Raw genomic sequence first — 19,391 nt, forward strand, 5'->3', positions numbered from 1 at the left:
GAAAACAAATGAAGTGTTATGATAAACAAATTGCAACCCTTAGGTAGCAATTACTGTCTCTCTCTGTCCTAACCTCTGTCTTCAGAGTGAGTAAGAACACTATTCTCGTTGAAGGAAAGTGTTAAGCACGGAATTTTTTTCTTTCGGTGATTTCTATCGGTTACTGTGGAGTAGGGCAAGATATGGAAAGGTTTTTTACATTTCTTTTGTCTTATGAGCCTCGGTTAATTAATGAGAGCTTACGTACATGTGTACATACCAGTGTTTTGTATGAAATATATGTTAGGAAGATTATACAATTTTTCTATAAGAGATCGTTGTAGACTATAATGGGTAATTCTGTAGTTTTGTGTGTAATATGTTAGTTATTTTACACTCCAAGAATTTTGTACAATTGCAAATACCCTCCTTAAATCTCAAGTTTTTTTTTTTTTTTTTTTTTTTTTTTTAAGTTTTTTTTTTTTTTTTTTTTTTTTTTTTTTTTTTTTTGCATTAAACAGTCAAACCAGAAATCAAGACTTGATTTGACCAAATTTACGACAAGACAACCCACAAAAAAAAAATATTTACAAAAGACAAGTCATATAGTAACTAAAAACAGTTTTATTTTTAAAAGGTTCATACTCTCTCTCTCTCTCTCTCTCTCTCTCTCTCTCTATGTTTTTGTCTAAAACTAAAGATTTTTACCTCCTCTCTCTCTCTCTCTCTCTCTCTCTCTCTCTGCTCTCTCTCTCTCTCTCCTCCAAAACCCCTATTTATTTCCTAAGGTTCAATTTTCAATGGTGAAAAATACAATCATTCCTCAAGTGAAGGACTGTCTGGAGCGTTTAAAATTCGATTCGAGGATCATTAAGGCATCTTTATTGGCAATGAAAATGTTGCAATTCAAATGGAAACGTCTGCAGGGAGCGCTCTCCATTCTCCGGAAAATTCGCAGCCCCCGGCATGCGATCTTATAAGTGCTGTGCTCTTTAAAATGTTACACTCCCTCGGCGTTCTGTTCCTTGAGCAACTGTCTTTGATAGTGGGAGGGCTTCCTCAACAAATTTTAAGATCATATGCATATGAAGTATATGTATGTATGAATAGTATATAAGAACTGGTATGATTGTTTGTGTTTACACACACACACACACACACACACACACACACACACACACACACATATATATATATATATATATATATATATATATATATATATATATACACACATATATATATATATATATATATATATATTTATATATATTTCTACTTTTTTTACTGTCAATTTCCCTTTCAGCCTGAATGGCCGGCCCATAGGTGGGCTAGTGCCTTGGACTTTGGTCCAAACTCTATATTCCATTTCATACCAGTGTTTCTAGTAGAGACGGAGCATAGCCTTCAAAGGAAGTCGTGTGGAAAGTGAGAGTCCAGTAGTGTGCATCTACCTTTACCTCCTCTTACCTCTGTCTAATGAACACCATATTCTTTGGAAGCCTGAGTTTTCAAGTCAATGGCCCCTTTGGTTGGCTTGTTCCATATGAATAGGGTTCGTCCTAATAATAATAATATAATAATAATAATAATAATAATAATAAGGCTATACAACTACCTAGAGGAGACAACACCATCCCCCACCAACGAAAAGGCTGCAAAAGGAAGTGTAGGAGCACAAAAGACCAGCTCCTGATAGACAAAATGGTAATGAAGAACAGTAGGAGAAGGAAAACCAACCTAAGCATGGCATGGATAGACTATAAGAAAGCCTTCGACATGATACCACACACATGGCTAATAGAATGCCTGAAAATATATGGGGCAGAGGAAAACACCATCTGCTCCCTCAAAAATACAATGCGCAACTGGAATACAATACTTACAAGCTCTGGAATAAGACTAGCAGAGGTTAATATCAGAGAGGGATCTTCCAGGGCGACTCACTGTCCCCACTACTCTTCGTAGTAGCCATGATTCCCATGACAAAAAAGTACTACAGAAGATGGATGCCGGGTACCAACTCAAGAAAAGAGGCAACAGAATTAACCATCTGATGTTCATGGACGACATCAAGCTGTATGGTAAGAGCATCAAGGAAATAGATACGTATCTGGGGACATCAGGATGGAGTTTGGAATAGAAAAATGCGCCTTAGTCAACATACAAAAAGGCAAAGTAACGAGAACTGAAGGGATAAAGCTACCAGATGGGAGCAACATCAAACACATAGATGAGACAGGATACAAATACCTGGGAATAATGGAAGGAGAGGATATAAAAACACCAAGAGATGAAGGACACGATCAGGAAAGAATATATGCTGAGACTCAAGGCGATACTCAAGTCAAAACTCAACGCCGGAAATATGATAAAGCCATAAACACATAGGCAGTGCCAGTTAATCAGATACAGCGCAGGAATAGTGGAATGGACGAAGGCAGAACTCCGCAGCATAGATCAGAAAACCAGGAAACATATGACAATACACAAAGCACTACACCCAAGAGCAAATACGGACAGACTATACATAACACGAAAGGAAGGAGGGAGAGGACTACTAAGTATAGAGGACTGGGTCAACATCGAGAACAGAGCACTGGGGCAATATCTGAAAACCAGTGAAGACGAGTGGCTAAAGAGTGCATGGGAAGAAGGACTAATAATAGTAGACGAAGACCCACAAATATACAGAGACAGGAGATGACGACAGAACAGAGGACTGGCACAACAAACCAATGCACGGACAATACATGATACAGACTAAAGAACTAGCCAGCGATGACACATGGCAATGGCTACAGAGGGGAGAGCTAAAGAAGGAAACTGAAGGAATGATAACAGCGGCACAAGATCAGGCCCTAAGAACCAGATATGTTCAAAGAACGATAGACGGAAATAACATCTCTCCCATATGTAGGAAGTGCAATACGAAAAATGAAACCATAACCACATAGCAAGCGAATGCCCGGCTGCTGCACAGAACCAGTACAAAAGAGGCATGATTCAGAGGCAAAAGCCCTCCACTGGAGCCTGTGCAAGAAACATCACTACCTTGCAGTAATAAGTGGTACGAGCACCAACCTGAGGGAGTGATAGAAAACGATCAGGCAAAGATCCTCCTCTGGGACTATGGTATCAGAACGGATAGGGTGATAATTGCAAACAGACCAGACGTGACATTGATTGACAAAGTCAAGAAGAAAGTATCACTCATTGATGTCGCAATACCATGGGACACCAGAGTTGAAGAGAAAGAGAGGGAAAAAATGGATTAGTATCAAGATCTGAAAATAAAAATAAGAAGGATATGGGATATGCCAGTAGAAATCGTACCCATAATCATAGGAGCACTAGGCACGATCCAAGATCCCTGAAAAGGAATCTAGAAAAACTAGAGGCTGAAGTAGCTCCAGGACTCATGCAGAAGAGTGTGATCCTAGAAACGGCACACATAGTAAGAAAAGTGATGGGACTCCTAAGGAGGCAGGATGCAACCCGGAACCCCACATTATAAAACCACCCAGTCGAATTGGAGGACTGATAGAGCAAAAAAAAAAAAATAATAATAATAATGATAATAATAATAATGGACAATACATGAGACAGACTAACGAACTAGCCAGCGATGACACATGGCAATGGCTACAGAGGGGAGAGCTAAAGAAGGAAACTGGAGGAATGATAACAGCGGCACAAGATCAGGCCCTAAGAACCAGATATGTTCAAAGAACGATAGACGGAAATAACATCTCTCCCATATGTAGGAAGTGCAATACGAAAAATGAAACCATAAACCACATAGCAAGCGAATGCCAGGCACTTGCACAGAACCAGGACAAAAAGAGGCATGATTCCAGTGGCAAAAGCCCTCCACTGGAGCCTGTGCAAGAAACATCAGCTACCTTGCAGTAATAAGTGGTACGAGCACCACCTGAGGGAGTGATAGAAAACATCACGCAAAGATCCTCTGGGACTATGGTATCAGAACGGATAGGGTGATACGTGCAAATAGACCAGACGTGATGTTGATTGACAAAATCAAGAAGAAAGTATCACTCATTGATGTCGCAATACCATGGGACACCAGAGTTGAAGAGAAAGAGAGGGAAAATAGAATAAGAAGGATATGGGATATGCCAGTGGAAATCGTACCCATAATCATAGGAGCACTAGGCACGATCCCAAGATCCCTGAAAGGAATCTAGAAACCTAGAGGCTGAAGTAGCTCCAGGACTCATGCAGAAGAGTGTGATCCTAGAAACGGCACACACAGTAAGAAAAGTGATGGACTCCTAAGGAGGCAGGATGCAACCCGGAACCCCACACTATAAATACCACCCAGTCGAATTGGAGGACTGTGATAGAACAAAAAAATAAAATAATAATAATAATAATTGGGAAAAACTCTCCATCACGAGAGTATATACAACGTTCTAAGGGGTCCACAATAAAAAAGATTAATAGTTCATCTATAATTTAAAAACACTTTGCAAAACTTTCGTTGGAAGCTTTGTAAAGTGTTTTTAAATAATACACGAACTATCAACATTTCTTTATATGATGGTGGACCCCTTAGAACAATAATAATAATATTGTAAATAATAATAAGACAGACCCAAAACAATTAATATCCGACATAAAACACGTTGTTTTGCAGTAAACGTTTAGTCGTTCTTCGCCAGTTATTCTCAGGGAAAGAGCACTTGTCTTCTTGTTAAGCGAAGCAACTTCCCAACTGGGACTTCCGTGCTCTAATTGGCTGTCGTTCTCGGAATTATTTGTCTCCTTCTACACCGAGAACTCCTAATGAGGTCTGTTGTGACTCACGTCATTAAATAGTGACGAAATTTAGTTCCCTGCTTCTATCATGACTTTTTTAATAGTTTCTTTCGTTAAATTGATTTATGATGGCTCATATGTCGCCACCTGATTTTTTAATTGAAGATGACCTATGTCATATTCGTAAAACTGTTGGTTTTTTTTATGCACTATGCGGTATTTCCCCGACGCCTTCAGGAACAAAATGTGTACAAAAGTGCCTTTATTATTTGACTTTTATCTTACAAAAATCGTGATCCAAAGATGCGAAAGGAGAACGTGAGGTATAAAGACTACTTTGTGGGAAACAAAGAAGAATTATGGGGAAATAATTAGAGAAAATATTGTATCAAAACGATAGTTTCATGTAATATAAATAACTGGCGTTCAATCAACTTAGAAAACATAATACTCTAGAAAAAACTGAATTCTGCCAGCAGTAATTGTTCTCAGTATTGAGTATCTTAGCACCTGACAAAGTTTAAAAAAAGTTCATCGGATAAAACGGGCCGTGTTGCATCCCAAATACTATTTGCAAGGACCTAAAGAAATTCTTTGCTCAGGATCGAAGACGATTGGTCCAATTAAAATCAGTTTCATTCGATTCTGATTCCTAGTTCGTGTTATTTGGTTTAATTCAGTTTCATATCAGTCATAAAATATTACCTGTTCATATCCTAATCATTGCACGTAGAGCGTTTTTTAAGCGACTAACAAATGCCCTGAAAAAATTAAGTAGTCTCCCGTTTCCGAGGATCTTATACACGGATTCATGTGATCAATAACGTTCGTATAAAGGTTTAGAGAGAACAGTTTATGGAATTTTAAATCTTCAGGGTAATATTTGTCGACGCGTGAACGGCAATGGTGATACCAGTGGTAATGAAAGGGGTATAATCAATGAATGGGAAAAAGATGGGTGTAAATACTAAGCACAAAACTTGCGTGCTCGTCGACCTTATGGTTTTATTGCTACGATCTTATTCCCGAAAGAGTCGAAATAAAAGTAATTTTAAAAAGTTCCGGTGGGAGGGAGAATAACAGTATCTGTCATGAGTAAAAATAAAAAAACGTGTTTTGTGATATATCACATTTCACGAACTACGCTTGAACAGAATATAGAATTTAGTCAAAAGGCCAAGAGCTGGTACCTACGAGGGAACTCGACAGTAGAAAGGTTTGAAAGGCGTAACAGGAGGAAAACCTCAAAGCAGCTGCACTATGAAACAACTATTAGGAGAAGATGGAAAGTCACGTGGAAGAAACGAAAAATGAACGGAGGTACAGTAACAGGAATGATAAAGGTTGCAGCTAAGGGCCGATGGGACGTTGCAAAGACCCTTAAGTAATGCCTACAGTGCACCGCGTGAGGTGCACTGACGGCACGACCCGTTTACGGGGTAAAAAATTATGATAAATCGTACAATGAAACGTGTACTTATTTTTAAGAGACTTCAGATTACGAAAACCAGAAGAAAATAAAAGATTTCCAAACCTTCAGAAGTCCAATCTCGCCACGAAAGCGGAAACGCAATGGGTCAAGAAAATGCCTCTTTTTGTCCTACGTGGAAAGACCTGTGATTGCTTTTGGAGATATCAAACGATCGATTGTCTCTCAAGAGTTTTTCCTCTTCTCAAGAAAGATTCTGGTGGTCCAACTTTCATATCAATGGCTAGACCAGATGCATTGCTGTTTTTAAGATTCTCTCTCTCTCTCTCTCTCTCTCTCTCTCTCTCTCTCTCTCTCTCTCTCTCTCTCGTCTCTCTCATCTCTCTCGTTCATCTCTCTCATCTCTCTCTCTCTCTCTCCTATCGCAAAGGTCAGTAAACTACAAACAAACAAGCCATCCATGATGTTTCGATTCCCTTGTCATTTTGATTGAATTTCAACGAGAGTAGATAGACTACAGAAGATTGAAGATGGAGTATGTTGCAATTTATAACGTTTGATAATTATTAGTGCGGTATCATGTACCTCCAGTAAATGTATGAAGGTGGGTCGCAGCCAGGGTGAAAATTTGTAGAAGGCTGGCAGTCTTATTCCAAAAGACATGCTATACACACATGCATGTATATATATATATATATATATATATATATATATATATATATATATATATATGTGTGTGTGTGTGTGTGTGTGTGTGTGTGCGTGCGTGCGTTATAAATTGCAACATACTCCATCTTCAATCTTCTGTAGTCCATCTACTCTCGCTGAAATTCAGTCAGAACGACAAGGGAATCGAAACATCATATATATATATACGTATTATATATATATATATATATATATATATATATATATATATATATATATATATACACATACATATAAATCTGTGTGGCTGTTTCTGTATGGATGTTTGTGGAGATGTATTCAAATATTAGCATGTATGTATGTGCGCATAATAGAGAACGTGCTTACAAAACCAACCAAACTTGAGAAGAAGATTTATATCTCTAATTGCAGAAGGCATCTCATGATCAGTTTTTATCTTACGAGAATTTGCATCTTAAGCCGTCTATTCATTTTAAGCTGCACCCAAAGAGCCTTTATTATTATATTATAATATCGAACAAACCAAACTACTTCAGCATAACACTATTTCTCCCCTGGGGTAATTTGTGTAGTCAAAGCAGAATCTCAAAGTAATCCCAGAGTAAATAATACATCATACTCGTTTCGTCGCTGACGTTTCGATAATCGGGCATCAATTCGCTCTTGATACGGGTGATCATGACAGCATTAATCGGAGATCCATAAAAGCACAACAAATTCTCCCTTCGTATAAACAAAATCCTTCTTAATGCCCGTGAGGCTTTTACATTGTTCTCGCTTTGATCTCGCCAGCCGAGAGAATCGACACTTCGTGACAACACTGAAATAAAGGCGATCGAGGATACGGTTTTCATGTTCGTAGTTCAGTTATTTTTGGTTGACATTGATACTTTGATCCGTATGAAGCACAGGCGTCATTGTAGCTATACGGACTTACTGAGAGAGGGCGGTATTCCTTTGAACAAAGCAAGAATCACATAACACGGGGAATATCTAATCGAAATCACTAAGCACAAACTACTGACACAAAAGCAAAGGAAACTGGAACAGTGAACAGACGACCACTTAAGTGAATCTCATATGAACTGGTGTCAATGATATCATTGATCTGAGAACTAATACCTGAAAATGAGCTGCAGACACTGAAAGCACTACATAACCAAAGAATCATTGCAAGTCTCACTTCTTTTAGACCTTACTTATGAATTTGTTAATTTATCTTTTTTTTCCATAATTGATTTCTTTCTGTATTTCCCATTACCTTCTGTTATATATTTCGAATGCTTCAATGTCTAGTCAATGGCTTCTTGTTACGCAAGAATAGAGTTCATCTTCTGAATAATAATAATAATAATAATAATAATAATAATAATAATAATAATAATAATAATATAATAATAATAATAATATAATAATAATAATAATCCAGAAATATCCGTCAAAAGTGACCAATTATTTTCTGCTAGACCCCAGCCACCGATTTCCCTCCACATACGCAACGGATGAGGAATGCGTTATAAGAGGTTAATCTTCTGAATAATAATAATATAATAATAATAATAATAATAATAATAATAATCCAGAAATATCCGTCAAAAGTGACCAATTATTTCTGCTAGACCCCAGCCACCGATTTCCCTCCACATACGCAACGGATGAGGAATGCGTTATGAAGAGGTTAATCTTCTGAATAATAATAATAATAATAATAATAATAATAATAATAATAATAATAATAATAATAATAATAAGTTACTCAACGATGTCATCATCACCAAGAGGAATGGGTTGCCATGCCTATGTCCTGCTTGAAGTCACGCAATGAAAGGAATTGATCCTACAGGAGATCTGTCTACCCTGGACGATGGGCCTCCTACCTCATGGTAGTGATCTTGGAGTAGCTTTATCTGCCTCAGAGAGGTCGAATGAGGAAGATCTGTAAGAAGACGAAGACAAAAATGGCTATGAGAAATAAGAGTCAAGTTAAGTGAAGACGGAGGAGATAGGAAAAGAAATACTGTCTGTTTATTCTTCTCATAATCTGATATGGAGTGAAAAGTACCATATCTGGTAATGAACAGACTTTAAGAAATATCACTCTGCAAAAAATTAGTCTACATCACTGTTACTTGTACAATAAACTGATAGCAATGTCAAACTCTCGTCTCTTGTAAATTATACACAAAAATATTGACTGAGGCACAGGGACGTAGGCAAGACTGGATTTACAATAAATGCAAAGCTCACTGGTAGTATTAGACAACAGATTTCAATGAAAGTTCTAGTGTTTAAACAAAAATACTTAATCTGTAAAATGTATAGAGTGAAAACTATCCCTATCTCTTAAAACATTATACTTTCAAATTTCATTAGGACTAATGCTCGCTCACGTGCATTGTTAATAGTAACATAATATACTCATGAACTTCGTTAATTTAAACAAAATTCTTCTACATAGGGGAATGCTTAATATTCAGAAGACGATTACTTATCATTCAAAAGTTCAGAGGATTTTGAGAGTAAGTTATTGATACTTCAGATACCATTAATTGTATTACGGAGACAGTTCCAAAAGAACACAAAGTAAAATTGTTTAACGTTATCCTTATCAGTGGAATGACATGCAGGACTACTGAGAATCTTCACATGTGAAGAATCAACAGATATCATTAAGTCGGTTTATTACTCGGAAGGTTACACCTCCCGGCTGCTATGAAGAGAATGGAAGGGATATAAATGAGGAAAGAAGATGGTAACATAAGACTTACCACTTCGGGGATCCGGAGCACTGTCAATTGAATTGAATTGAATTGAATATAGAATTTAGGCCAAAGGTCAGGCACTGGGACAAATGAGGTCATTCAGCGCTGAAACGGGAATTGACAGTGAAAAGATCTGAAAGGTGTAACAAGAGTAGATCTGCGCAGCTGAACTATGAATCAATAGTCAGAAGGTGCAAAGTAACATGGAAGAAGGAGAATATGAAAGGAGGTACAATAAAGAAACGAAAGGGGTTGCAGCTAAGGGCCAACGTTACAGTGCAAAGAACCATAAGTAATGCCTGCAGTGCACCAAACGAGGGGCACTGACGATACTAACCCCTACCTCCGACGGAAGGAGGACTGTTAAGCTCTTAAGAAACGAAAGGTTTCGATTTGAATTTGGTATTGCTATTCGACTTTAAAGATTTTATGACGCGGAATCTGATAAGGAAATAACTTTCTCTCTCTCTCTCTCTCTCTCTCTCTCTCTCTCTCTCTCTCTCTCTCTCTCTCTCTCTCTCTCTCTCTCTCTCTCAAATACATAATTTTGGCATTCCATAGGTGAATTAGTGATGATTTTGATCTAGGGGATTTATTACCCCTTCAAATTAGTGAACGAATTACTGCCCAAATATCCATTTAATTTAGCAGGAAATAATTGACTGGATTCCCGAAAAGCAACGCTATCATCGACAGAATTGACAAAGGTATTATATTCATCCTCAATTTGTCCAAATCATTTAATATGATGAAGTTCTGATAATAAAGTAAAGCTCGATTTGTGGAATATTTGGGCTGGCAAAACCTAAAATGAGCAATTGAAATATATATATACATACATACATACATACCATACATATATTATATATATTTTATAGATATATATATATATATATATATATATATATATATATATATATATATATATTATATATATATACATGCAACCACACACATTAGGCATCCAACATAAGGTTTGAAAACTTTAAAAGCTCATATCTCCATTACTCTTCAAGATAATTGTGTGTGATTTATTTTTCAAAAGCTTACGATACCTAGAATGTGATGGAATGTACCAAGAAGAAAAAAAAATTAAGACTTCATTCAGTTGCTTATGTTTGGTTGATTTTTCGATTCCTCTCCTGCTTACCTCCAGGTATAATAAATTTAAGTAAAGCATAAAGTTATTTTTTTGTTCCACCCCACTATAATCACATTAAACCCTGGAAAATGTTGTTATACAAACAATCAAGCAAGCAACCAACGCCGTTAAGTCTTGCTTGCTTCTTTGCTTACGTAAATCAATAAAGTTGACAAAGTACAGCATTTTTATTGCCCCTCCTTTATAAAATAGTATTTAAAACTAAAAATGTATTTGCTCATCCTTCTAACATTGTTATCAAACAAGCAATTAAGCAGCCAAGAAAGTTAAGTCTTGCATACTTGCTTTCTTGGCTGCTAACTTGAATCAATAAAGTTGACATAAATATAGAATGAAATCAATAGTTAACAAAAGGAAGGATTCCAGTTTACAAAAGTACAGTAGTGCATTGTTAGCAAACAAACAATCAATTACGGTAAAAATACCTACTCTCATACCCACTGTCACTCGATGTAGTGGGTCATCACCAAGTTCACTATGACTGCTGGACATAGTTGGCACTAACAACTAAAGCGGATATACTGAAAAAAAGTAAAAAAAAAAAAAAAATACCCCAAATAATTCCCAACACCGTTTAATTTAAAGACGAGCCTACTGGTTTGTTTACGAAGTCTCACTGAGACAGATGAATGATAAGCAATCGTCCCCATCCGCACGACCCCTATAAGGGATGTATTTTTGTCTTTATTAATGATATAACTTGTTTTTTCTTTATTTTTGCTCTTTATAGTTATATAAAGTTTGTTGTTATTCATTAAACATATATTCAAAACTATTTTTAATGCAATTAATGATAACATTACGTTAGGACGTTCTAGCGAACACTTACTGATGCCAGCCCCTCGTTCCATCTACCGCGAAACTCTTCAACTAAGGTATCTTCATTTATTAAAGATTAAACCACTCTGTTTTCTTTACTTTTTCTCGCTTTTATTTTGTTTTTTTAATAGCAAAGTTTGCTAACCCTTTGAAAGCATAAGTGCAACTATATCTTTTATATAGTTAATGGCAAAACATACATGCATACATACATTCAAGTTGAGAACCCACTCATATAATCAACTCTACTTGTAGGCTGCGTGAATGAGGAGTTCCTGTTTGTTAAATGACGGATTTCCGCTGCTTCTGCGTGATAATAACCCTTGGGCCTTCGTGTCTCTCTCTCGTAGTCTCCCGAAATGCTCCCTGGCAACATTATGAAATGGACGGGGCCACTTTCAGGATGTTCTTGAAGCTTAGTGGTTCCTGACCGTTTCCGTTCCTGTTCCTAACCGACCGTTATGGTGGCCAGCGGAGATTTAATCGCCGGCGCTGCGTTTCACCGCCCATTCAACAAGAAGATAAGAATGGTAAAGCTGCTGAGATAAAAGCTGAGATGTTCTTTGTCTCCATGGGAAGCTAAAAACGATGATTCCCAATTTCTGAGGAATGTCAAAGCACGTGACATACAACAATGTCTCATACATATCATATTATATTATCAGTCTTTTATATGTTACATATATATATATATAGATATATATATATATATATATATATATAATATATATATATATGTATGTATGTATACTGAATCACGAAAGTTAGGAACGTGATAAATCCATAAATAAAGATATATGCCACGAAGGAAAAATAAACGGATTAACTGCACTGCAGTTTACTCTTTCGTTTTATTTTTCCTTCGTGGCATACATCTTTATATATATATATATATATATATATATATATATATATATATATATATATATATATATATAATATGTATGTATATATACATACATATTTATATATATATATATATATATATATATATATATATATATATATATATATATATATGTGTGTGTAACATATAAAAACTGATAATATAATATGATATGATATGTATGAGACATTGTTGTATGTCACGTGCTTTGACATTCCTCAGAAATTGGGAATCATCGTTTTTAGCTTCCCATGGAGACAGAGAACATCTCAGCTTTGAAATGCTGATAGGTCTTGAGGTGGTGTGACATTAAGATCCTTACCTAAGCAGGTCAACGCTCGACTATCATTATGGGCGTTCGTCAGAGGTGACTTTGAAACTGGATACGAGTGGTTTCGGGGCGTGAACGATGGGTGCGAATTCGTACGAACTATGTCCGTTCATAATAGCATGTAATTAGCCAGAACCATAGAGTCTCTTACGGGGAGAGAAAGAGCCGGGATGGCTCTGCCAACGTGTTTCTATTTAGTGAAGTGAAACTGGCTGAAAATGGGTAAGAATTACTGTGCTTTGGCCAAAGGTGTGGCTTGACTGTATTTTTGATATTTTGTAAAGATGTTCTATTTCATTTAATCTTTTGACTTTGTATTTACAATTGTGTGTGCTTATCATTGTTCTCCTGTTCTTCTAACAGGTGGTTCTAGCAGAGGAAACTGTTATAGTGGAGGGAACGGTTCTGGTAGGGGGAACTATATTCTGGAGAAGAGTAGGGATAATTCATTTGGATAAATGGTGTTGACTAATTACTGTATAGACTGTTAATTACTGGGGATTATCTGAGTTATTTGAACTTTGATTTATCATTCCATTTAATCGTCCTCTTAAGAACCTGAGTTATTCAGTTAATACTTTGTTTTAAATAAATGCATATTTTTGTAGTTCGACTTTGATTTGATGACCTAATGAAATGGAGGGGAGGTATGATATGAGAGAGAGAGAGAGAGAGAGAGAGAGAGAGAGAGAGAGAGAGAGAGGGTGTTACCAAAACCCAGTGCCTGCCGCTTTGGCCTTCGTTTATATATATAATATATATATATATATATATATATATATATATATATATATGTATATATAATATATATATCATTTATATATATATATATATATATATATATATAGATATATATATATATTATATTAACAACAAAGGTTTTCATGAGTATGACACAAGACTGATTGCAACTCTGTAAGAAAATCTGATATTTATAAAGTTGCTACTGTATGAACATCACAGAGAATAGAGGAGATGGTGGCAAAAACAATTCCCTTTGATGTATGCTGGCGATTACGAAGAAACAGTCTTCTCATCTTAGTGAGAGCTTCTTCCAGGGTACAACACTGTCGTAAGTTACTTCATAAATGAGTAATAAAGATTTGGCTGATCCTAAAACTTATGGCATCTCTTATATAGTGGATATCAAGACAGTACATTTTTTCGTCTCTATCTCTTTATATATAATATATATATATATATATATATATATATATATATATATATATATATATATATATGTATTATATATATATATATATATATATATATATATATATGTATGATATAGTAGACATAGTATTTACATATGTGTGTGAATTCATTTACATACAAACTGAGGTCTATTTTGATGAGCAGAATCTGCCAATCGGCCACAAATTTACTTTATACAATAGTCTTTATATATAGAAACATAAACCCTTCAATGTCTTAGATGGAAAAACTATGTATTTGTCGAAATAATCATTATATATGGGGGTGAAGGTAAATATGAGAGAAACAAAATGTTTTGGTAATGATGAACAAATGATTTAACAGCCATAATGCTGACTTTTAACCCACAGAATATATTACTTGACATTCTTGGAGAGGGTCTCAATACTAAGTCTGAGTTCTAGAGGTAGATACAATTATTAAGTTTTATAGTAATTAGCTGTTTTGTTTTACTCGCAAACAGCTGATACTTATATATGTAACTTAACTATTTCCTTTGTATTTTTTCCTATGATTCTCTTCATTACTATTGTATCTCCCTTTTTATCTGCTCTTAAACATTTCTTCTCATGCTGTTTTCCTTCCCACCACCAGGTCGAGGCTTTGTCTGTTTAGCCTCTCTTCAAATGTTCCTCTTTGTCACTGACATACTGATTTCTCCGCTGTCCGCTGGGCGGTGGTTTGAACCCACAAGAGGACGAAATTATTATCAACTAAAAAATTCCCCTTCGGTTGGATATTAAAGGATATTATTTTGTAGCTCGAATGATTTATATGAATCACGGTGATGTGATAATTATTCATATATACATATATATACAAATTTTCTCGAGAAGAAGTGCAACGCGTTTGAAAATAAGCAACTAAAAGGATCTTTGGACCAATGCCTTTGGCTAGCAACCTGTCCAGCGCGATATCTGTGGAAATCCAAAAACACTGTACTCTTATGGAACCCCTCACACTTAACGAGGAAAAGTTGCGCGATAATAAAAAAAAATCAATCAGACAATCAAAGGACTATTTTTTAGGACAATCGATGTAGCATTATTTCGGACCTTTAAAATTCGGGGAAAGAAACCGTAGTTGCATTGGTAAAACTTTCTGCGCTGAAAAAAGATATTTTCAGGTAAAAGGCAAAAAATTCTCTCACGGTTGGTATGAAAATAAAAATCTGAAATATTCCAAATTTATACCATTTAAACTATATTTTCCTCCTCAGGGAACGAGCTTTATTAATCTACTTAGTGTTATTTCAGTTTTGCATACCTTTTATCCGCTCTCGTATCTTTATCCCTATGTGCAGAGAGAGAAATAAAAAACGCATTATCACTTATTTGTTAATGGTCTTTTTAGTTTCCTGTAAATGAAAACTATTGAGATTCTCTATTTGTCCATCCGTCCGCACTTTTCCTGTCCGCCCTCAGATCTTAAAAACTACTGAGGCTAGAGGGCTGCAAATTGGTATGCTGATCATCTACCTTCCCATCATCAACCATACCAAATTGCAGCCTCCTAGCCTGAACTCAGTTACATAGTCTTACAAAGAGAACCTGACAGCCGAATGATAACTGTTCAGCTTCTCGTGTCAAGATTATAACTTTGCTGGTGGTATGTCTTGAAGAGCGAAATATTTCCTAATGCAGCACCTTTGGTTAGTTACGGCCAAAAGGGAACATCAGATCATCTCAATCTGATTTGAGTAACGCTAACGCTTGTGCCTAAGTCAACCATAAACGCAATTCCCTTAACATAAGTTTTTTAGAACAGTACACTGTACAAGGATAGTAGGGGAAAAGGGCCCAAATCCCCTCATAACCAAATCGCCTCAAAAACCAAATCGCCTCATTTCCGTACATTAGTCCTTTTGAGGGGCGGGTCATCCCAGATAAGAGTATCTCCTTACGCTGGGTATATCTACATATGGGCACAATAATGAGATGGTAATAGTTTATCTCCTTACATGGGGTATCTTTTAATTATTATTATGTACTTATATAAGGTGTTTTTATTTTTTATTAAGAGTCTGACCATGACGTCACCATATATAAAATGTTTTTTCACTTGTAACGTAGCTCATGTACGTGTATAAGGTATAATTATCGTGCCACTTGACACCGGTATCTACTCCGCTCTCTCTCTCTCTCTCTCTCTCTCTCTCTCTCTCTCTCTCTAATGCAGTGAGCGCGATCTGACCCTGCTTCATGTTCTATCTGGCGCACTGCCTTATCACTGTCCCCAACCCAACCCACCGTACGTAAATATCCTATATAGATGTTGTTTTCACTTACTATTAACATTGTAACGTAACTTATCTACGTACATAGGGTATAATTATCGTGATTACTATAGACTCTTTTTACCGTTAGAATTATTCACGCTTCTTTATATACTTATTATCCATTCTCCCCCAATCCTCTTTTATTTATTTCCCCATACGTAAACATCCACTTGACACCGGTACATATTCTTCTCTCTCTCTCTCTCTCTCTCTCTCTCTCTCTTCCACCTTCCCCTTTTCTCTCCATCCAACCACTTATTTTTTTCCTTACTTTCCTATCACTACACATCATATATTTATTTCTCCTCTCCTCCTACTTCTTAATATTTCTCTACTTATTTATTATCCATTCTTCCACAACCCTCTTTTACTTATTTCCCCATACGTAAGCATCCACCATACTCCTCTCTCTCTCTCTCTCTCTTTCTCTCTCTCTCTCTCCAGCTACGCTTCGTGCCCAACAATGTCTCGTGACAATCAACATCTCAAATTTCCTTCTTTCCCTCTGTTCCCCTGGCTCGCAGTATGTACGTCATCCCTGACTTTGATAACGTTTATTATGTGCTTTTTACCCAGTATAGTGACTCACAGTCAGGTGGTTTGTAGTCACATACCCATGCCTTTGATAAGATTTATATATATATTTCTCTCCCTCTCCTTTTATTCCCGAAAGTAGCTTCCGAACTTATTGCATGCAGCCTTCTCCGACTCAGTTGATGTTACAGCACGGTCGATAACTAACACGCTGGAACAGATATTTGAAGTGTATCAGTTCCGAAATGATATACTATTAGAAGGATATTCGCAAAGGACATATGAAGTATGGGAACAATGCTGATATGTGCGCATAGAGTAATCCAGGTGTATTTTACCTTTTACGCCAGAGCTGACAGTTAACCCGGTCAAAACGGGAAAATAAGAATGGACAAGTGGTGTGTCATCTATCCTCGGAGCGTCTATCCCCTCCGCTTTTAACATTCGTATCAGTTATGACTCTTGCTTACTAACCCGATTTTTCAATCTGAACATTTCGTCATTGTTTTGGAATATTTGAAATAGTATCTCGTTTACAAACAACCACCGATTGCTCCTGTAAATGGTGTACTGATAAACCTCTTTCATTCCCGATAGTATATTCCTTGTTATTCCATGATGACTGGCATAGTGTACGGAAAACGGAACGCTAAGTCCGCACTTATACGAAATATCTGGTTGTATCTGTCTTTTAACTTCGTAAAAAGGTATATTCAGAATGATTACGCAGAAATCTGAAAAATCCTTACGGATAAAATTCAGGCTCGATAGAGTAACTGTCAAAGAAGATAATCAAATTTCTGGGTTACCTTTCCACGTAGAAACATACCCAGTGACCTATATTATTAATACCCGAAGATGACTCTTAAGTGTTAGATATAAAGACTAAAGGTTTATTTCTACTTAACGGTAATATAAATCCTTCTACATCATCTGAGGCAAATATTCCTAAACATCTAATAAGCGGCCCTAACGTGTCTTTTTAAAGATACTTCTAATTCTCTACCCAGTGACCTATGTTATTAATACCCGAAGATGACACTAAAGTATTAGCTGTGAAGACTTAAAGCTTTATTTCTACTTAACGGTAATATAAATCCTCCATCATCATCTAGGCGAATATTCCTATCATTAATACCCAAAGATGACTCTAAAATGTTAGATGTAAAGACTAAAGGTTTATTTATACTTGACAGTAAATAAATCCTCCTACACCATCTAAGGCGAATATTCCGAAACATCTAATTAACGGCCCTAACATGTCACTTAAAGGTATTTCTAATTCTCTACCCACTGACCTATATTATTAATACCCGAAGATGACTCTAAAGTATTAGATGTAAAGACTAAAGGTTTATTTCCACTTAACGGTAGTATAAAACTTCCTACATCATCTAAGGTGAATATTCCTAATTATCTAATTAACAGCCCTAACGTGTCTTTTAAAGACATTTCTAATTCCCTAGTATCCACCCATTTCACCCTTTAACGTCGCACTGACTTATCCTGTCCGAATCGATTGATAAAATACCTTCCGTATCCCCAAAAACATTACTATATGAGGCTTTTACCACTAGCACTGCCAATCTAATTGTTATCCTCATGCTAGCGGAAATTTCGACCAGTAGCGAATCCTCCATATCCTTGGTCGTGAAACTAAAACAGAAAAAATATATCCCCCTTTTAAAAGCATTGTAAGTGATCGTGCTTTCATGGCCGGCCCTGATTGCCTATGCGTTTCGTAAGATAATTGCGTTATTCTCACGGGGAATGTACTCTGAATATTATATAATATTCCCGTCAATAGTGGATGCGTATATTTTACTTAAGTCTAAGTGGTCAAAATATAACCTGTTCCTGCATATTCATCCCGAAAAATTCTTCATATCAACCAAGGTGGAAAAAAATGAATGTTAACTTCTTGGGAATACACCGTTCCAAACGCCTGATCGATTATATAGATGAGTCATTCGTTCCGATGATATACGTTTTATACTGATAAAAGCCTCATTCAAAGCGGACATGGCGTTATAGTGCGGGTAATCCTATTAATCCATAATTTTTGCCTTTGTTTTTCACGTCCAAATGGTTCAACTTTTCATTTATATCTATACCCAAATCCGGCTGTTATTAGCCATTTCTAACCTAATTCTCAAATCCACCGATTCTAGTAAAGACATGTCAATACTCGCTAGATCAAGGAGCAAGGGGATGTACGTATGTATACCAACCGATTTAGGAGTCGCCATGACACTCGTTTCCCACCTGGCAGCGTCCTGGAAGGCATTAGCTGTGAATGCTCTTAATTTACCAAACGTCCCATTATAATCATCATTAAAAAATCCACTCCGTCATAACATAGTCATCGCACTGGGTTTTAATTTTGTTAACAGTTTTAATATAAGATTGATAGTGGAATATCAGACAAGATTCCACCACTTCTCATTCAAAAATATGGATACGGATCTGAAAAATGTTACTTATTCTGTTGACAAATGCTTCCTTACATTCACTAGTATTCAAACGTGTGAATACTATACCCCCG

This window comes from Macrobrachium nipponense, chromosome 14 (genome assembly GCF_015104395.2).
Source record: "Macrobrachium nipponense isolate FS-2020 chromosome 14, ASM1510439v2, whole genome shotgun sequence".
NCBI classification, from domain to species: Eukaryota; Metazoa; Arthropoda; class Malacostraca; order Decapoda; family Palaemonidae; genus Macrobrachium; species Macrobrachium nipponense.